Here is a 6,467-nt window from a genome sequence, read left to right on the forward strand (position 1 = left end):
TGACTCATCTCTCAGATCTTGAAGATGAACTTGTCCTTGGTACCAAACTATCTGCATAAGAAAGCTAGAGCCAGAGAAGACAGGTAAGTCTGATAGGGATGGGAGTCCTGGAGTATCCTCCCACAGCGCTTTGGTTAGTCTGCTCTGCCCCTCTAAGCCGGGAGTGTTGAGTCCATCTGCAGTCCCGGCGCCTGGGGGACAGGCAAGGACTGTGATAAAACTCCTGTCCTCGAGATAATAGCCAAGAAGACTCTGCCCAGGTAAATGTAAGATTTCTGAAAAGAATTTGAAAAGGTAAGATTTTCCTGTTCTGCTGATTTCTCCTAAATCTGGCTTTTGCTTCACACTGCCCCCCACAGAAACCTTCCCTCCCACCGACTTTTGTGAAGTATCATGTCTTCTTTTTACTAAACTTGAATCTAGATTCAAAGAAGCTTTTGATTTCAAAATTGAGAAGTTTCAGTTTGGTTTCATTCTTAGGTTTGGTGGGTTATAGGAACTCAAAACAAAATGAAAGCCCTAGAAATCTCCAGCCTCCATGATTAGGACAGATAGGTTGTAACATCCCCCATTTACTCTAAATGAAATTTACATAATTAACCTTACCTGCACAGGGGTTAAATCAGCGTGGCATCCCAGCTTTGATATACATAAGAAATAAGAGGGAAGAACTTGTCATTTTCCGTGTGTAAAGATTTGGAAGAGTCACACCTAAAAATATGCTGATGTTGGTTGGTATTTGCAACTCTAGGTAGCTATTACCATGAACAAGATAACACAAATCAGGTACTTAGGGCTGGGGCCTCCACAGTCAAAATGGCAAGATGGTCAGTAATTGATAGTCCAAGCCGGAACAAAAAGAAGGTCACCCCAAAGCAGCCCACAGCCTTCCTGTGGAGTCATGGCCACAGCTGCTGTTTCCTAATGGAATTCTTTCTTTCCATTCTTCTGAGATAAGGTCTCATGTACCCCAGACTAGCCTCTCATTTGCTATACAATCAAGGCTAACCCTGAAATTCTAATCCTCCCTGCTCCACACACAACCACACCCAGTTTTATTTAGTGCTGAGAAAGAAGTCCAGGGATTTATGCACACTAGGGAATGACTCCACCAAACTGAGCCACATCCCCAGTCAATAGGATATTTATTTATATCTACTTATAACGGAACACATAGAACGAGTGGTACATGATCTTAATTGGAATCTTATTGCCATGTTTTTTCTTCAGTAAGTTTCACACACTGCTACTCTGAGCAAGAAGGAGAGAGTTTAAATGAAAGTTCTTTTTGTAACTTAACAAATAAAGTGCAGGGAAATACAACACTGGAAGTTCAGAATCACTGTTAGTGCCCCGTCCACCTCTATCATAGCCGGAAGCATCCCCACACCAGTCATGACACCTGGCCAACCCACTCCAGTGAAACCATCACTCTGAGGCAGTATTCTTCCCTTTCTGAATGGTTCTGACTGTAAAGAAGTCTTCAAGGACGGATAGTTCAGTTGGGAAAGTATTTGCCTTGCAAACATGAGGACCTGAGTTTGATCCTTAAGACACATTTCAAAGTCAGGTGCTGTGGTGTGCACTTGTACAGTTCTAGAGAGGCAGACTCGCTGGCCAATCAGCCTAGGCTAAGCAGAGAGTCCCAGGTCCCAATCAGAAGGAACTTGTCTCAAAAACCAAGGAAGAGGGCTCTTGAGGAATGGTAGTTAACCTGGCCTCTATGCGTGTGCACACACCATACTTCAGAACCTGACAGGCAGCCTAATAAGAAGCATCCACAGATCAAAACCCAGTCTTCCTGCTGCCTCTGCTACCCTCAAATGTGTGAACTTAAGTAAGTTACCTCATTTCTCTGGCCTCTATTTCCTCCCTTATAAACAACAATCATAGTACCATCTGAGCTCTGAGCATTTGAGACATCCCAACAGAGATAAAGTCCTGGGGACCTTAGGACCCAGATCCTATACATTTCTGATTGTATCATTGTCTTTCTTCATCTGTATGAAGTGCCCTTTTGAAAACTGGATACAGAGTATAAACCTGCATGTCATGTGTTCCGACCTGTACATTGCAGAATGTATTCATGAAGCAACTTAGAATCAGCACTGGTTCTGTTCTTCTGATGTGTCCAAAAAGCTCACCTGCATGGAGAATCTTCAATTCCAGATGACAGCTTGAGAATTATTTTCTTTTCATTTTTCTCTTTATTATTATTTTTATTATTTATGTGTATTGGTGTTTTGCCTGCATGAGGGCATCAGGTACCCTGAAACTAGAGTTATAGACAGTTGTGAGCTGCCATGAGGGTGCTGGGAATTGAACTCGGGTCCTCTGGAAGAGAAGCCAGTGCTCTTGCCCACTAAACCATCTCTCCAGCCCTTCTTTGTTTTCCATATAGCTGAATTCAACTTGTATTAAGAACTCTTGTGCTATTAGGTGGCAAAGAATTCATCTAAATGAAATCAAATTAAGCTTTCCTCACTCAGAGTTGCTTCAGAATTCTGGAACCGTAATTCCTAGAACTCAGAGCCAGAATTGTGAGATGGAATAAGGACAGTACATGTGTCCATGAGTGGTTTCCACCATCGCTCACTCAGGCGCCCTGTTCCCTTCTGGTCTTTACTGGCAGATTACTGACCAGCCAAGACGCATGCATCCCTCCATCCCACCATGTCGTTGTCATCAGGCCCTGTAGTGGCCCCGTTTACTTAAGCCAAGAACATATCTACTGCATGCTCTGAGCCATTGAAACCCAGGCTGTGGTTTGGGGCCCTAAGATCACCTGCTGCTGTGAAGTCACGCAAGAACACAAAGGGTCCTTGAGGGTCATATCACTGACAAGTCAGGCTTCCCCAGCAGGCTCACCCTGGGCCATCAGAGGACCAGCGCACAGTCTTTCTGCTCTCCCACCCCCAGGCTTACCAACGTCCTCGCTCTCTTGACCAGTGCCCTCTAACCTAGGAAGGCACTGGTATCCCCACGCCCCCTCTGAATCCCTCAGTCCTTTGGGACAAGAAAATGCATTCGGCTCGGCTGAAAACTTGAACACATTCTAAACACTACTTCCTCAGGGATATTATGGAGAAAATATCTAACAGTGCAAGCTGGATATTAAAAAAAGCAAAGGCAGAGGCACATGGTGGCTCTGCAGGCCAGAGCACATGCTACCAAGCCTGAGGACCTCAGACCAGCCCCCAGGACCCACATGAGAGCAAGGAGAGAACTTGACCTCATAAGCTGTCCTTCGACCGCCACACTCTGAGTGTACGCATGCCGCCATGCACTAAATAAATGGAATTTAAAATTAAAGGAGAAAATTGTGGCAATAAGAAATAGAAGAAAAGCTGGGTGGTGGTGGTACACGCCTCCAGCACTCGGGAGGCAGAGCCAGGCGGATCTCTGTGAGTTTGAGGCCCGCCTGGGCTGCATAGTGAGGTCCAGGAAAGGCACAAAGTAACACAGAGAAACCCTGTCTTGAAAAACCGAAATAATAATAATAATAATAATAATAATAATAATAATAATAATAATAGATATCAGAACTATAAGTTAAATTGAATCGATTCCATGGTCAAATAAAAATTATTTTCTTAATTGCTACTGCAATGCTCTGCAGTATTTGAGATGTGAGGTGCATAGCATCGAAGGAGACGTGGGCCTCATCTTTTACCACTCAGCTAGCGCTCTCTATTTCCGGTTCTGCTTTGTTTCTTGGACATTCAGAGAACTACATTATTGCAAATGTTCTGCCTGCCTTCCTGTTTCAAATATGCCACCTTTCAGTCTCATGCCCTTTCAACTCTCCCTTTACTCTTTCTGAAACAAATCTAATCATGTTCTTTTGCTAAAAACTTGCAGCATTAAAAACTTATCTTCAGGCCAGGCGGTGGTGGCGCAAGCCTGTAATCCCAGTACTCGGGAGGCAGAGGCAGGAGGATCTCTGTGAGTTCGAGGCCAGCCTGGTCTACAAACAAGTTCCAGGACAGCCTCCAAAGCTACAGAGAAACCCTGTCTCGGAAAAAAAAAAAAAAAAAAAAAACAACTTATCTTCAGGAGGCTGGAGAGATGGCTCAATGGTTAAGAGCCCTTGTTCTTGCAGAGGACTAGCGTTAGATTCCCAGCACTACATGGTGGCTCACAGTCCTCTGTAACTCTAGCCCCAGGGCATCTGACACCTAATTCTGAACTCCAAAGTCACCAGGCACACACAAGATACTCGGATATACAAGCAGGCAAAATACCCACACACATAATTTTTTTTATTTTAAAAAGAAAACTATCTCCAAGATAAAATGTGAAACCCAATGTGATGTGTGAAAATATCTATTCCTTTAGTTCTGAAAACATTTCTGTCAGGTGTCTTTTACAACCTCAGTTTTATAAAGAGAGAAAGAAAGTCTCGGTAGTCTTAACCCATCTTGACCAAAACCACTTATCTGGGGGAACTTGGATTCAAATTTGGCTTTCCTGTCTTTAGACTCATTGATATTAACGATCTGGTCTGGTTAGTAAAGTTTTCATCTCACATGATGGAATGTTCTGGAGTAAGACTACAGCCCCCATCCCTACCATTATTAACATCACTCCAGCAAGTAGCATCATCATGTCCTGATTTGTTCCTGTCACAGAGAAGGAAGGAGAGGACACTTACCTGGCTGGCCAAATCTGTAAGTCAACTGAGCTTCACTGCCCACTGGGGACAAAGTGCAAGCTGCACCTCCCTTTCTCATAGCACACGTTACTCAAAGTCCTAAGTGACCGCTTCCTGCTCTCCTGCTCATGCACAACGTTCCTGAGTGCTCTGTCCACACACCACAGCATACCATCCACAGCAAACACACACACACACACACACACACACACACACACACACACACACACACGCCACAGAAAGCATATCCATAGCAAACACCAAAACCCTGTGATAATTTCTCCAATGCAACAAGTGACTTCACAAGTTGCAAGTTTTAAAATACAACAGTTAAGCGCATCTCTAGATGTCTGTAGCTGAATGGTGGTTCACAGGCTGACCTCTGAAACACCAGGGTGCTTATGACGGTAAACTTCACTAAGTGGTTTCAGTATCTAGTCAGAAGAATGATGCTTAGGGTTAATGTTTGCTTCTCACCTTTCTTCAGAACCCAAGACTCCTTCCAGCCTTTTTTTTAGCCCATGAGCTCTTCATATAAACTTGAAATTTTACCTGACAGTATTTCCTCTGTGGCACCTAAGCAGTGAGCTTTGTGTGTACAAAAAATAAATTCAATATCCTGTGTACTAAGTGAGAAAAAAAAAACATACAGAGCATTTTATCTTTGAGAATATTTTAAGTAAAAAACGTTGTACGTTTTACTTCTAAAAGATAAAACCACTTCAATTTTTTTATTTTGGTTTTTTTGGTTTGCATTCATATCAACCTCTCTCCATATCAATCTCAGTTCTCCCAGTTACTAAATCAACTGTCCATTGTGTTATGTTTTATCTTGTTTTGGTTATGAGTGAGTGTCTCATGTATCCCAAGCTGTCCTTGAACTCCCTATGTAACCAAGGGTGACTTTGAATTCTTGACCCTCCTGCCTCCACTTCCTCAATGTGTGGGACCACAAGTGATCACCACCACACCTGTCTGTTCTCCTGGAATAGTAACATTCAATTCGGGCCTTTAAATGGATCTATAACTACTTAAATGTTTAAAATGTTATCTATAAAAGCCTTCAATCCTGTGCTCACTTCAGCAGCACATATACTAAAATTGGAATGATACAGAGAAGATTAGCATAGTCCCTGAGCAAGAATGACACGCAAATTCATAAAGTGTTCCATATTTTTAAAAAAAAAAAAAGCTTCAATCCCAGCACTTGGAAGGAAGACTGATCTCAAGGTCAGTCTGTTCTGTACAGTGAGTTCCAGGTCAGCCAGGATTACAGACCTTGTCTCCAAAGAACAACCAATAAAGTAAAATAAAACAGTGATGGAAAAACCCCACCTAAATAAAAGGAAAGATGTACCATGTTCTTAAATTGCAAGACTTAGCACAATGAAGCTGTCCTGAATGTGAGTTACAACTTCAGTGGAATTGTAATGGAAATGCCTCCACACTATTACTATCTATGCACTAATTTGAAACTAGAGAACTAAAGCAACTTGATTATAGAGCCTATTACAAAGCTACAGTAAATACAGAATGGATTAAATGTCTAAATATAGAGACATAAGCCAAAGGGCTGTTAGAGGAAAACAGGAAAAAAATCATTGTTGACAGCAGTCTGTAAATGGCTTCTTGAATATCATATAAAAGTGCAGACAACAAAAGAATCAATAGACACTATAAACTCTCATTGAACTGTAAAGCCCCTCCACAGCAAAGGAAATAACCAGCTGAGAGAAGAGACAGCATAAGGAATGGGGGAAATCTGCCAACCACACAGCTCATAAGAGGTTAACATCCAACATATATAAAGAGC

General features: G+C 42.4%; 1 non-coding gene across 1 annotated transcript; it reads left to right on the forward strand.

Annotated features, from left to right (window-relative positions):
- Positions 1-5,725: 5,725 nt before the first annotated feature.
- On the forward strand, positions 5,726-5,832 carry LOC118588188. The gene has a single exon (XR_004945577.1). It is a non-coding gene; the product is annotated as a U6 spliceosomal RNA (small nuclear RNA).
- The last annotated feature ends 635 nt before the right edge of the window (positions 5,833-6,467 follow it).

The sequence above is a fragment of the Onychomys torridus genome, chromosome 7 (genome assembly GCF_903995425.1).
Source record: "Onychomys torridus chromosome 7, mOncTor1.1, whole genome shotgun sequence".
NCBI lineage: Eukaryota > Metazoa > Chordata > Mammalia > Rodentia > Cricetidae > Onychomys > Onychomys torridus.